This window comes from Pan paniscus, chromosome 17 (assembly GCF_029289425.2).
Source record: "Pan paniscus chromosome 17, NHGRI_mPanPan1-v2.0_pri, whole genome shotgun sequence".
Lineage (NCBI taxonomy): Eukaryota > Metazoa > Chordata > Mammalia > Primates > Hominidae > Pan > Pan paniscus.
Genome location: NC_073266.2, coordinates 82,972,691 through 82,988,068, shown reverse-complemented (window position 1 = coordinate 82,988,068; position 15,378 = coordinate 82,972,691).

The window sequence follows — 15,378 nt, the reverse complement described above, 5'->3', positions numbered from 1 at the left end:
ACAGGAAACATCTGGGATAGGATAAGTACATGGAGGAATATCTTCACATTTTGAAAACAAGTTCTGCCCAAATCTCTGCATGACCCCTGCATTATTCAGGTGTGTAGTAGAATCTAAGGAGCCAAACTAAGAACAAAATATGTAAACAGAAGTTTTACCTGCTTCCCACCACAGAAGAGACTGAGACTGAAGTTTGAGTTCAGCTAAAGTGACTCCCTATTAAAACTTAAAAAATCAATCAATTAATAAAATCAGTACACTTCAAAAGAATATAATGGTATCTGAAATCTACCCAGTATATCATTCACAATATACAGAACGCATTCCAAAATTACCTGGCATGTAAGGAAATAGGAAGCTTCATTTCACGTGTACTCAAAACGAAGAGAAATAAATTAAGATTAACACTTACCTGATCCCAACTTAGAATCAGCAGGTGAAAATTTTAGAGCAGCAATATTTACTTTCAATGATGTAAAGAAAAATATCCTCAAAAGAGAATAATGTGTAGAAAATAGAAATTAAGAAAAAATTGAAAGCTCTGGAGCTGAAAATCACAATATTTGAAACAACAACAAAAATGTTTAAATGGGGTTACCACCTGGTTGGAAATACAGAACAAAACGTCCACAAACTTGCAGATAGACCAATCAAAATCATCCAATCTGAAAAATAGAAATTAAAAAGATTGAGAGAAAAGTTGAAAAACAACCCAGAGTTAATATCAAAGTTCCAGAAGGAGAAAAAGATAGTATGAGACAGAAAAAAAGGAAAACTGAATGGTTGAAAACTTCTTCAAATTGTTGAAAGACATACATTTACAAATCAAATTTAGTGAGTCCAGTGTTAAAAATTACAAAACACACACAGGCTTGTGAGTGCACGTGCACACACACACACACACACACACACACACACACACACACAGATAGAAACAATGTAGGGAATGTAACTGTTTAAAACCAATGATAAAGAGGACAATTTTCAAAGTAGCTAGAGAAAACCGACAAGCACATGAAATATAACAATATGTTTATCCTTGACTTCTCCTTAGAAACAATGGAGGCTAAAAGACAGTGGGATTATATCATTAAAATGCTACAAGAAAATCACCCCAGAATTCCATATACAGCTAAAGTATTCTCACAAACACAGATAAATAAAAGCTCAGGGTGTTCAAGGAAAGTATTTAAGCAATTCAGTGGTATTTTTTTTCTTTTAACAGATATTGCTGATAAAATTGAATATCCAGTTTAAAAACTAAAGCTCCAAACCTGTGTAATTATAACAAAAATTTAATTCTAAATGGTTAAGTCTATCAATGTAAATGCTAAAATATGAAGCCAAAGAAACTTTTGACGATTTCTTGACATGTCTTCATAACACTGGGGTAAGCAAATGTTTTCTTAGATAGGACATATAAAGCAATAAGTATAAAAAAAAAATGTTGCTATGCAGTCAAGCACTTCCTAAGCAGCAGTGACTGCTGCATCAGCTAGGTTGACTTGCCAAATTTCCACAGCTTTGGTCAGTAGGGAAACAATGAGCCCAAATGGATTTAGACAGTTTATTACTCTCAGCAGAACCAGCAGCGTGAATTTCAGGTTCGCATCAGTTCCTCATGTAGCCAAGTTCCATAGAGTTGTCATAGAGGTGGCTTCAGGTGAACAGTCTGTTTTGTAGCTAAGGACCACTCTACTTTGGAATCCACTCAATCTTACAGAGAGTGGCTGGCAAACCTATCATTCTGCCCTCTGGAGACAGCTATTAACTTTATTATCCTAGTCAGGAGACAAATCTTCCCCCTAATCTGGAAGAAGACATTTTCTTTATTACCTTGTAAAATTTATCTGGGGAGGGGAGGGAGACATTATTATTTTTTTTAGTCTCCTAGAATATGAAAAATGCTACATCCTGCATCAGAGTAGCTTTGCAAACTTCACTGATGTTCAGAAATGCATGATCCATGGGGAAAAGTCTCCAAACAGTGGGTAAATTGGCTTTTTCAAAACTCGAAGATATAATCATCAGGTACTATGAAAGAGAAAATGAATAGCCAGTGAGAAAATATTCCTAAAATATATATTTCCAAAGGATTTATTTCTAAGATATATAAAGAAATACAACTACTCAATAATAAAAGATTGACAACTGTATTTTTTGTTGGGGGCGGGGGGCAGAGTCTCCCTCTGTCACCAGGCTGGAGTGCAGTGGTGCAATCTCGGCTCACTGCAACTTCTGCCTCCTGGGTTCAAGCAATTCTCCTGCCTCAGCCTCCCAAGTAGCTGGGATTACAGGTGCACACCACCATCCTCAGCTAATTTTTGTATTTTTAATAGAGATGGGGTTTCAACATGTTGCCAGGATGGTCTCCATCTCCTGACCTCGTGTTCCGCCTGCCCTGGGCTCCCAAAGTGCTGAGATTCCAGACTTGAGGCACCGCATCCGGCCAAAAACTGTATTTTTAAAAGGTAGCTACATAAAAGGCCCCCAAATATACTAGATTAATATTCATAGTAATATGTACATTAAAACCATAATGCAATATTATTACCTACCAGAAGGGTTGCAGTGATAAAGACTTCAAGTATGTGAAGAAAAGCCATCAAAGGATACTAGTAGGAGTGTAAAATGGTACAACTATTTAGAACATGAGCCTGACAATTTCTTATGAATTGAAATACACACTTACATACCAGCAATTCCACCTGTAGAAAGAGAAAGTTGTACACTCATTATACATGAATGTTTATAAGAGCTTTATTCATAATGCCAAACAACCCAGAATTTTGTGCATGTGTGTATGTGTTTGTGTGTGTCTTACAATGTTCTTTATATTTGCTTCAAAACTTCCCTGTAATTACCAGTTTTCCCCTAATTGGAGGATGCTGCACTAGTATTAAAATGGGATTATATAAATGGTGAGTAGCATCAGCAGGCACTCCTTAATTCATTAATGTTTATGATTCCACACATGCATACTAGGAGTTCCCAACCCCTAGGCCATGGACTGGCATTGGTCCGTGGCCTGTTTGGAACTGGGCTACGCAGGAGGTGAGCAGCAAACCAGCATTACTGCCTGAGCTCCGCTTCCTGTCAGATCAGTGGTGGCATTAGATTCTCATAGGAGCATGAACCCTATTATGAACTGTACATGCGAGGGTTCTAGGTTGCATGCTCCCTATGAGTATCTAATGCCTGATGATCTGAAGAAGACCAGTTTCACCCCAAAACCATCCCCCCAAACCCATCCCATAGAAAAATTGTCTTTCCATTTATGCAGCCAACAGACATACGAAAAAATGCTCATCATCACAGGTCATTAGAGAAATGCGAGTCAAAACCACAATGAGATACCATCTCATGCCAGTTAGAATGATGACCATTACAAAGTCAGGAAACAACAGGTGCTACAGAGGATGTGGAAAAATAGGAACGCTTTTACACTGTTGGTGGGGGTATAAATTAGTTTAACCATTGTGGAAGACAGTGTGGCAATTCCTCAAGGATATAAAACTAGAAATACCATTTGACCCAGCAATCCCGTTACTGGGCATATACCCAAAGGATTATAAATCATTCTACAATAAAGACACATGCACAGCTATGTTTATTGCAGCACTATTCACAATAGCAAAGACTTGGAAGCAACCCAAATGACCATCAGTGATAAACTGGATTAAGAAAATGTGGCACATATACACCATGGAATACTATGCAGCCATAAAAGAGGATGAGTTCATGTCTTTTGCAGGTACATGGATGAAGCTGGAAAACATCATTCTCAGCAAACTATCACAAGATCAAAAAACCAAACACTGCATTTTCTCACTCATAAGTGGGAGTTGAACAATGAGAACACATAGACATAGGGAGGGGAACATCACACACCAGGGCCTTTGTGGGGTGGGGGGTTAGGGGAGGGATAGCATTAGGAGAAATACCTAATGTAGATGACGGGTTGACGATGGGTGCAGCAAACCACCATGGCACGTGTATACCTATGTAACAAAACTGCACGTTCTGCACATGTATCCCAAAACTTAAAGTATAATAATAATAATAAAACAAAGAAAAATTGTCTTCCATGAAAACCAGTCCCTGGTGCCAAAAAGGTTGGGGACCTCTGATGTATACATTTTGAGAATATGCCTCTGGAGTTTGATATTTTTTCCCTAGAAGTGATTGAAAAACATACCCCGAAGTAAATTTATCTTCATGTACATCTTAAAGGGAGTGGTTATGTTTACAGAGGATAGATTTTTGAACATTAGAGAGGCTTATTCAAACTTGCTGAGAAATAATAGGCCAAAAAACCAGTTAAAACTGGCCATCAATTAATAAAAGAATGTTATTACTCAAAGTGAATTTGATGAAGAGTTTACTGCTACCAATGTTTTAGATTTGGGGACAGCAACGTGCAGTTACATTGGTTCTGTCATGTGGGTTGACCTGTGTGTTCATTAAATGATATTTTTTGAAGACTAAGCAGTATTTTCTGTATATTGGTTTGTCTCTCTATAAAAAAAGAATATCTACAATAAAAACAGATTAAAAGTCATAGACAAATTTCTTTTGGGAAAAAAATGTAGATTCTTATTCAGTTACTGATTAGTATTTGCCCTTGGGTACCATGTAAATTTCTATTTCCTGGTTCTCAGTTTTTTTTTTACGTAGATAATAAATTGTATTTAATCATTGCGAATGTAACCATTTCGAATGTGTTGCCAGCTATAGAGTCTTCTGGCATTTCTATAAAATTGAGACAAAGGAAAGTCTCTAGATTCCACTTTAAATGACATTTGCAAAAACCAATGGCCACTACACCAATATAAAGTACTATTTGGAAGACTGTTCGTAATTTCATAAAATTGGTTTCTTAGGTTATGTTCCCCTAAAAGAGTTCCTGAGACAGGATCTGAATGCCCGTAGTTTATTTGGTAGATATTCCAGAAAGCAAAAATGAGGGATTAGGGAGAATGAAAAAGAGTAGGAAGAAAAGTCAATGAAGGGTATGCTCATTAGAACAGGCTACCACTGAGGGCAACTAGCCTTTAACTGGGAAGCTGTGAGTAACCTAGTGTAGCGGTGCCTTAAAATTTCCCAAGAAATCATGGTCCTCATTGGTTGATGGCTGCTCTTGGAGAATGTTAAATCCCAGGAACTTCTGAGTTCTCCTGAAAGAATACTGGAAGAGCTCTCGGGGAGGCTAAAGAAAACCTCCATGCAAAGACACAGAGAGACTCAGGTCCTTGAGGGAGGAAGCCATCAGGGTAAATAGGAATGATCCGCCTCAGCTTCAGGAAACAGAACAGGGGCAGAGAGAAAGCAAAAACTACAACTTAATTCAATTTCAAAGTACAAGTATATAAGCATATATAGGCATATATATATATATATATAAACACACATACACACACACACGTAATGTGTGTTGTGTCAGTATATACTATACAGATATGCATAGTAAAATGATATTTATATGAATACAAAGATTGACACAATGTGATGTCCACCTCACAAATATTCATTAGCGTTTCTTCTAATTGTGGATATTTAGTAATCACAAGGTCTATGGATAAGAACTGAACAGAAACTTTCAGAGATTCCAGTGATTATCATTAATTTACCAGAGATATTCAACTTTCGGGCACGGTGGTTCACGCCTGTAATCCCAGCACTTTGGGAGGCCAGGACGGGTGGATCACAAGATCAGGAGATCGAGACCATCCTGGCTAACACGGTGAAACCCCGTCTCTACTAAAAATACAAAAAGTTAGCCATGCGTGGTGGCGGGCACCTGTAGTTCCAGCTGTTTGGGAGGCTGCGGCAGGAGAATGGGGTGAACCCGGGAGGCGGAGCTTGCAGTGAGCCTAGATGGCGCCACTGCACTCCAGCCTGGGCGCCAGAGTGAGGCTCCATCTCAAAAAAAAAAAAAAAAAAAAAAAGTTTTCTAACTCCGAATTTTAGTTTTTAGTCTTAAAACTTTAAGCTACTCACATTAATTTCAATGGACATCAATGTGTCTCTATAGTTTATTTTTTTAATTTTTAATATTTTTAGGCAAACTGAGTTTTTATATCTGAAAATCTGAAGATCTGAACATGTGCTAAACTATTCAAAAGCCACACATGTTAGTACAAATAACCTGTACTCTAAAAATGACATACATTAGATGTCAAACACCAAAGGAAAATTTTTTAGTAACTGCAAAAATTAAGAAATGTGGATATTACATAACTCATTTTTTCTAGGAACTCTGATACTCTAAATGCACAAATACTTTTAAGTTTATAATTTTATATTTAGTCAGTTGTAAAAAAATGTTTAAACTGTCCTCATGTTTTAGAGTGCTTTCCCAATGGAATATTTTAAGAACAAAAATTCATCACTCCAAAACAAAGCTCATCTGGAAAAAAATTTTGAAGACTAACAGAAGTGGCGAATTAAAGTGGCATATGTTATAACATTTTTTCAACGATAATTATAGGACATATGGTGAAAGATATCCCTTTATTTAAAATTAAAATTTTTTAAAATGAACACTGTCAAATATATTCAACTCTCATATGAATATCCGTTATGTAATAAGTCACAGGAGGTCTGCTTTTGAAGATGTTACTATGAAGCTTTCACTAAAAAAAAAAAAAAAAAAAAAAATTGGGAAAGCATCATGCCCCTAAGCAGATACAGTAAATCATATTCAGGTTGAGGCTTCTTAATATTATGAAATGACTGTACTGAGAATGGAAATACATTTCACAGATGATGAGAACCAGAAGAAACCTTAGAGGCCACTTAATCCAGTTATTTTCACCAGTTTGTACTCTTTTCAAGCTTCAGAAATACTTGGATAAACTCCAGTATAAAGATCAGATCAAAGCACTGTCTCCCCTCCCCACGTGAGGGCCTCCATATCACCACTCTGAATCCTTTAGAGCTCTGCAGAACGCTAAAGATTGAAAATCAAAGTCCTTGTTTCGCTATAATTTTCCAGATGGCAAGACTAGTGTATCACAAAGACTAATTTATTTTTCATAGTTGGTAGCTTGATGTGTGTTGCAGATGGGTCTGGAAGCTAGGTCTCTTGATTAGTTCCTGTGTGCCTGGAACACCATGTCCTTGATTCCAAAAGAAGGCCTGCTGCAGGTTATAGCTAAATGCAACCCACAGCAAGTAGATGTGAACATACTATGCAAATAAATTCCAATTGTTCTTTAACCTGGGGTCCTTTATTGACATGGAGTCTTCGTGCAGAATAGGAAGATGTTGTCTGCATGGAACTAGACATCTCAGGGTGATTTCCCATGCATATAGAAATCAAAACGATCTACATTATTTCAAGAAGGTAAATGGGCTTCCAAAGTGTGTTCAAACAATATTCACAGTCTATACAAACTTTCTAGAAACCTCTAGAAATGCTTTCTGCGAAACCTTTTATTTTGCCTTTTCATCACACTTTCTAAACACAGAGCAGAGTGATTGGGGTGTAGCACCATAACCATTATTTTGCAGATAACTCTTAAATATTACATTTTTTAGAAAACAGGGTTAAGGTCATGTTAAAAGAGAAAGATTTCCTTTTAATGTTGTTAAAATCATGTGGCATCCTTTAGAAGAGAAGGAGTGTATTAATACTTTTATCACTATTATTTTGCTATTAATATTTTAACATTATAAAATGTGAAGGTCATATTAACTACTCCCCTTGGAAAACAGTTTCAAATATATAAAATGATTATGAGATGTGCATATCAAAAAAATAGAGCAACTCCATCAGACTTCGAATTCTCAGTGCTATAGAATGTACTATTGTTTTTCTGATTTCCATTTTACTTTAGACTCAGGGGGTGCCTATGCAGGTTTGTTACAGGCTATATTGCGTGGTGCTGAAGTTTGGGCTTCTATTGATCCTGTCACCCAGATACTGAACGTAGTACCCAATAGGAAGTTTTTCAGCCCTTGCCCCTTTTCTCCCTCCCTCCTTTTGCATTCCCCAGGATCTACTGTTCCTAGCTTTATGTCCATGTGAGCCCAAGATTTAGCTCTCACATATAAGTGACACTACTCAGAATTTGGTTTTCTGTTTCTGCATCAGTTCACTTAGGATAACAGCCTCCAGCTGCATCCATGTTGCTGCAAGGAATGGAGTTCTGTTTTTTTTAATGGCTGTGTTGTATTCCACGGTGTATATGTACCACATTTTCTTTATTCAATCCACCATTAGTGGACACCTAGTTCGGTTTCCTGCTTTTGTTGTTGTGAATAACACAGGCATTTATTTTAATGTTAGTCCCAATTTTGCTTTTCTTTTTGAGAAAAAGAGAATTTTATTGAAAATCTTAGTTCAGAATTCAACTTTCAAAGGTGAAAATTTCCATTTTATCAAAATTTCTATTTTATCAAAATTTTAAATATAAAAATTTCTATTTTAGTTATAATTTGGCTAAACATTTTTACCAAGTAATATCTTCTTTATACCATAAATTAACATGAAAAATGAAAATTTCTTTGTTAGAAATCATTATCATAATATTATAAGGTTGGTTATTTCCCACAACTCAAAATTGTTTACATTGTGTAATATTTTATATATAAGCTTTAGAAAAAAACAAATGGGAAGATGATAAGCTATTCATATATGACACTATTAACCTGTTATTAGAGTTGTTACATTGTAGAAAATTTTCACATTATTATACAGAACTTTTAATTGAAGACACTTTTGTGCAAGAAGAAACTTTTTATTTGTTGTTTGACACTCAATAGATTAATTTTATAAAATTGTTTAACCAGTATTTCTCTAAAAATTTGAATACATTATATAAATAATAAAACAAAGAAGAACTACAGTTAATATTTAAATCCCCATAGGTGTTTACTTAAGAAGATACCACACATTTAGTATATACTTTCCTATACCTGAATTTCTTCAAATTACAATTATTATTACTCTATACTCCCGTTATTATTACTACAATTGTTATTTTATGTTAGGTTGGTGCAAAAGTAATTGCAGCTTTTGCTATTAAAAGTGCTCCCCAGACTGAGCTAGGGATATATTTATTTAAGTACCTTGACAGAGTTATCATGTACTCCCATCCAAGTATTAACCAGGCCAAACTTGCTTAGCTTTTGAGATCAGGCAAGATTAGGCATATTCAGGGTGCAATGGCCATGGACTCTAGAGTTACAATCTTTTAGCAAAGCCAAAAGTAAAGCAGGAATACAGGCTCAGCCTGGGTTGGCCAATATAGCGTTTTTGTTTTTTTTTTCTGTCTGTACATACTTCACTGTCATCTGTTTATGCCTCTTAAGAGATGAAAGGTAAAATCCATGTTGTTATCTTGTGAATATCAGCATGTGCTGACCAATCATTAAAAAGCTATTTTTCTCATTATTTTTGGGGACCACTGGTACTGTTTTATCCTCTTTTCCTTTTATGTCTTCTATTTAAGAAGAATTTCATTTAACCATAGTTTTTGGTATTTCTCTTTTTCAATTTCCCAAAGAGAAAATGGGCAACAGCAAAAGCAATCACATCTGCTTACAGGCACTCTTCTTTCTTATTTCAACTGCATTTTGTCGTTACGAATTTGTGATTTTAAAATCACAATGGCTTCTCTTAACTATAATTGTAATTTTGATTCTGATTTCCTTTTAATTTGGCCAGTGGGAAATCCTGGCTCTTTTATGTTTTAAGGTTGCTCCCCAAATTGCTGAAATTATTTACTCCCTCAATATATTACAAACCAATGAGGATTTTATGTTTGTTACAAAATATAAAATAAACTGCTGTCTAAGGACCTATCATTTCTTGTTACAATATAGAACCTTATCTGTGTTTTAAAGACACAGGTTAGAAAATTGGTAGCAAATACGTTGGGCCACATTTATTGAAGAAATGGAAACAATATTAATTTTAAGGTCAAATATTATAATAAGGGTTGATTATTCTTGATTTAATCATACAATGGCCAATTATTTACACCTACATATTTCTAGTTTAGTTTCTATGTAACCTACATAGGTATGATTTTATACTCATCCAAATTATAAGGGAATTCCTTCTCTTATAAACTGTAGTATATTCAGCATCCACATATGTATAATCAATTTATTGACAGACATTTATTTATTCATTTTCCTAGTATTAAAATAGACTGTTACGGTGTGAATATTTGTAGTCCCTGAAAGTGTATGTTTTAAAGCCTAATCCCATATGTGACATTATTAAGGGTGGGGTCTTTGGAGGAGATCATATCATGAGGAAGGAGCTCTCAGGACTGGGATTAGAACCTTTATAAAAGAGGTCCAAGGGGGCTCATTGGCATTTTCCACTAGGAGAGGACACAAGAAGTTGCCATTTATGAGGAACTGGCCCTCACCAGATAGTGAATCTGCTGGCACCTTTATCTCAGACTTTCCATCCTCCAGAACTGTGATTAATAAATGTGTGTTGTTTATAAGCCACTCAGTTTACAGTATTTTGTTATATTAACCCAAAAGGACTAAGGCATAGCCAATAAAAGCAAATTCTTATGTAGTGCTAAATAGTTACTCATCAATGTTTTAAGTACTTCAATAATTTCTATTAACTATCTCAAAAAATATATGTACCCATTTTTTATTTCAAGAAACTAAAGCACCAAGAGATTAATCCATTTCCCAAATTCACACACACACTACAAATCCCAACTGGATCCAGGATTTGGACCCAGTGATCATGCCAATAACTAATGTACTCCGTAGTTTCAACTACTGAACCAGAAACTTAGTTTAAAAATCCGGGCTAACATTTTTATAATGACTAAGCATTTGTCAGTTTATTTAATTACATACTATCAAACTAATTGGTGAAAAAGTAAAATAAAATTATCAATCATAGTTTTGTTAATTTTTTGTCATTTGACCACTTTTACATTTAGTTTACAAGAAGTTTGCTACCACGTAGACATGTAATACTAGGTAGACAAAATCTCTCAAATATACAGGCAATCCTCAAATATTTATAAAAAAATTTTAAATTTTTTTCTTAATTTTCTTCTTATCCTCCTTTTAAAATATGTTAAAAGTAATTATTAGCCCTTTTTATTTATATATTTTTTTACTACAACATATATCTGCTTAATTTCTGCCTCAAAAATGCAACCTGTTTTTAACTGGTATTGTCAATATCCAATAAATAATAAGTTAAGGGTGAAGGGTAAACTTGATGGCAACTTGGCTGTAGAAAGGTCTTGCCACTTTTAAATATTAGATAATTTGGCTGCTCGTAAAACTGCCACCTCTACTCCTAGCCCATTATATTTTTGTCTATTTGTTTGTAATAAATTGCACAGTTCTCTCAGGGACTTACATTTTTCAGTAATCCCTCTTAGAGTGATAGTTACATGGTGCTATAAAATATTATTTTATGGCCAGGAGCGGTGGCACATGCCTATAATCCCAGCACTTTGGGAGGCCGAGGCGGGCGGATCACCTGAGGTCAGGAGTTCGAGACCAGCCTGGCCAACATGGTGAAACCCCATCTCTACTAAAAATACAAAAATTAGCCGGGTGTGGTGGCAGCCTCCTGTAATCCCAGCTACTCGGGAGGCTGAGGCAGGAGAATCACTTGAACCCGGGAGGCGGAGATCGCAGTGAGAAGAGATCCTGCCATCGCACTCCAGCCTGGGCGACAAGAGTGAGACTTCATAAAAAAACAAAACAGGCCGAGCGCGGTGGCTCAGGCCTGTAATCCCAGCACTTTGCTAGGCCGAGGCGGGCAGATCACGAGGTCAGGAGATCGAGACCATCCTGTCTAACACGGTGAAACCCAGTTTCTGTGAAAAATACAAAAAGTTAGCCAGGCGTGGTGGCTGGCACCTGTACTTCCAGCTACTCAGGAGGCTGAGGCAGGAAAATGGCGTGTACCCGGGAGGCAGAGCTTGCAGTGGGCCGAGATCGCGCCACTGCACTCCAGCCTGGGCGACAGAGCAAGACTCCGTCTCAAATAAAACGAACAAACAACAACCTCAAAAAATTATTTTACTTCTGTAAAATATATCTAAAATAAATACCTTCAGAAGCTTAACATGCCATAATGAGATATATTGAAATTGCATTTTTAGTGCTAAATTTTGGATATGCTCTTGCATTCTAGATCTGAATTGAAAATATAAATAGCATCTCAAGAATTGTGTATTTCAAATTAGACTACTGCAGTGCATGTGTCTAAATGCTCTGCCCAGAACTTCACTTGCTGCAGCTTGATTAAATATATTTGTCCTTCATTTTGTCTTGGCCACCTTATATTCATTACTGTAAACTTCTCAATATTTATTTAAATGTTCAAAAATAAGTCTACAAGCTTCTATATGTGTCTTGACTTCTATAAAATTTATGTTTTTACCTTAGAAATTGTAAATTTAATTTAAGCTAAAAATGAAATCCTTTATATTAAATGAGAGAGGAAAACAAAAATCCTCTAAAGAATTGATTGTTTTTCTTATATCAATAATGTTACCTAAAAAAAGAAGACATTTAACAGTGTTTTCACTTCAAAATTATGGTACACGATAAATATGCAAAATCTTTCTTTGTGATATAAAATAAGCTTGTGAAATTCAGTAAGGTAGAGTTTGATGGTGATAGATCAGGTTTAAAAAGTATGTTTTGCTAAGAAGATAAAAATATTTGTTTAATTTCTATAAATCAGAATTAATCCAATACGTCATTTTTCCCTCTAAAATATTTTGGGCTCATTCAATACATAATGACCCAAAGTCATTTACCTGAAACATTTACAAAAATGATTAAATGTGTCAAGAAATCTCTTTAAATGAATCTTAAGGTTTTGCCATAGGCGGAGATTCCACAAAATTCTTGGTCCAGAACATTTAAGATCCGAGATTCATCGTTTTATTTTCGTAGTTCTTACTTCATCACTGACAGCTGATGAAGAAACACACTGTAAGATAAAGTACTACTGCAGATTGTTATTTGTAGATGTTCCGCACAACACGCAATATTCCAGAATACTTCCCATTTACTATATTTCCAAACTTCAGGTCACAGCTCAATAACGATTCGTGAAATCAATTTATAAAACAGACATAGAATAAAATATGATGGTAAAAATTTGGAATTCATGCCATGAAGTAAGGATATATGTTGTTGATGAATATTTTCAGCTGTGTGCATGTGTATGTGTGTGTTTCCGTGTGCATATTTGAATACTGAGTCTTTATGCCTAGTATAATTATTAACATGAGTTGTGGCCAAAGTGCTCAAAAAAATACAACTATCTTAACTGAAAATATACCTAATAAGCTAATTTTCTTAAAACTGGAGTTTAAAAAGTGGTAGTTTACAAAACAGTGTGAGCTTTTCACCTTCATATTCTCCCTTCTGGTTTTCTCTTCTTGCATTCTCTTTTACTTCTTGTTTTTGCCCTTCACAGAAGTACACTATGTTTTGCTTCCTAATATTTATCTGAACACTTCATTATTTCTTTTTTATAAGTATGCATGTGCCAAGTCTGCACAAGTCTTTCTGACTTGGGACATGCATACTTAAAAGGAATAATGTAGTTAAATATCACAAGTACAAGAAACAATAAAAGATAACATTCAGCCTTAAGAACTTGAGAATTTACTGGAAAAATAGAAAAGTAAATATAAAATTACTTCCCAACTGGTGGTATCATTAGAACTCATTGGAGCTGAGAACAAATGAAAAAGAATGGATAGGCGTGCACTTTTTAAAATAATTTAAGAGTAAAGAAATTTTATCTGGAACTAGAAAAATGATTCAATGACAGGCAAAAATAAAAACATGAGGTTACTTGAAACTTGATAAATAAGCAAAAAGTAAAAAAAAAAAAAGCAATAATAGTACCTGGGCTTTCAGTATCTAAGGTTTAAATGGCATTTGAATGGCCTGTCTAGTTCTGTGTTACCTGTCTCAGAGGAAATTCTTTCAGCTATATTGATAGTCTAGAAAACAGAAAATCTTATTCTTGCTGCATGATTTACACTATGTGAGAAACAGTCTTTTGTGCTATTTTGCCATTTCTCTCCATTGGTGACTGAAGTATAAAATCGTGTGACTACTTGTGTGATGTGAATTCAGAGATGTGCTAAATTTAGTTCTTCCTTTGGGAAAAAGTCTGTACAGTCCCTTAGGAATCCTAAAACTACCTAACATCTACAAGATGGAATTTTTTTCCACAAACTTTTTTTTTTTTTTTTTTTTTTTAGTTCTTAACAATTCTTAGTGCACTCTGATTCATCTCTATAAATGATCAAACTTAAGGAAATATATTCTCACATGTTTCTCACCATATGCACTTCAGAACTCCATTTGCTTTTGTGAATTCATCAAAAATATCTCCAAAATAATGACAGAATTAAGAATAATTCTTTCATTTTGCAAAATTTAAGGAATACCAACACTATACCCTGGCACTGGGGATGCAATGATAACAACAATAACATAATCCTTGCCTTTGTGGAGTCTACTTTGTGGGGTTAACAGTGTAGTTGGAGACAAATAAATATAGCATGGAGGCTGAGGGAGACAAGATTGTCAAAGATCAGTTCTCCTTTGGGCTAATGCAAATCTATGGGAACCATTATAAAGAACACTGGAAGAATAACAAGTTTGGGGACAATCAACATGAATTGGTGTGGGAATATTGAATTTGAGATGTGTTTAAAGCTTCTTAATGGAAATGTTATGTAGGCAATTGAACATATTGTGTGAAGCTAAGTTGGAAAGCCAGGACTGGAGATAAAAAAAAATGTAACTCCTTGGTCTGTTGAAGCAGCATCATGTAAGATTTTCAAATGATAAAACTATGTAATGGAAGAAGAAAAGGTCTTCAATGTGTGTTTTGGGAAGCTCCAACAGGCTCAAGTAAACTATAAAAACAAATTCTCACATGTATCTTAACTGAAAAGACAAAGGTACAGCAGCCCGGAGCATGTTAATGTAGCTGAATTTAGGGCTTATTGCTTACTAGCATGTCATTTCCCTGTATTATCAGCTTCTTGAGGCCAGATGCTTATTTGGCCATGGGCTCATTAAAAATGAATGATAGGGTTACAATACATAGGTTTTTTTTTTTTAAATTGAATTGAGCAAGCACATATTTTCATTTCACATCTAAAATATTCTAGAACACAATCTAAATGCTATTTTTTTGAGCCATCGATTCATTGAGAGAACTAGGTAAATTAATTGTTTTATGCCCCAGTTTCATCATTTGTAGTGAAAAGCATGAACAAAACACTAAACTTATTACTGACCAATTTATATTACAAATCATAATAATTAATAATAGATGATATTGTCAGGGACCTAATACAGAAGGCTTCTTTCATCACTTCTTGA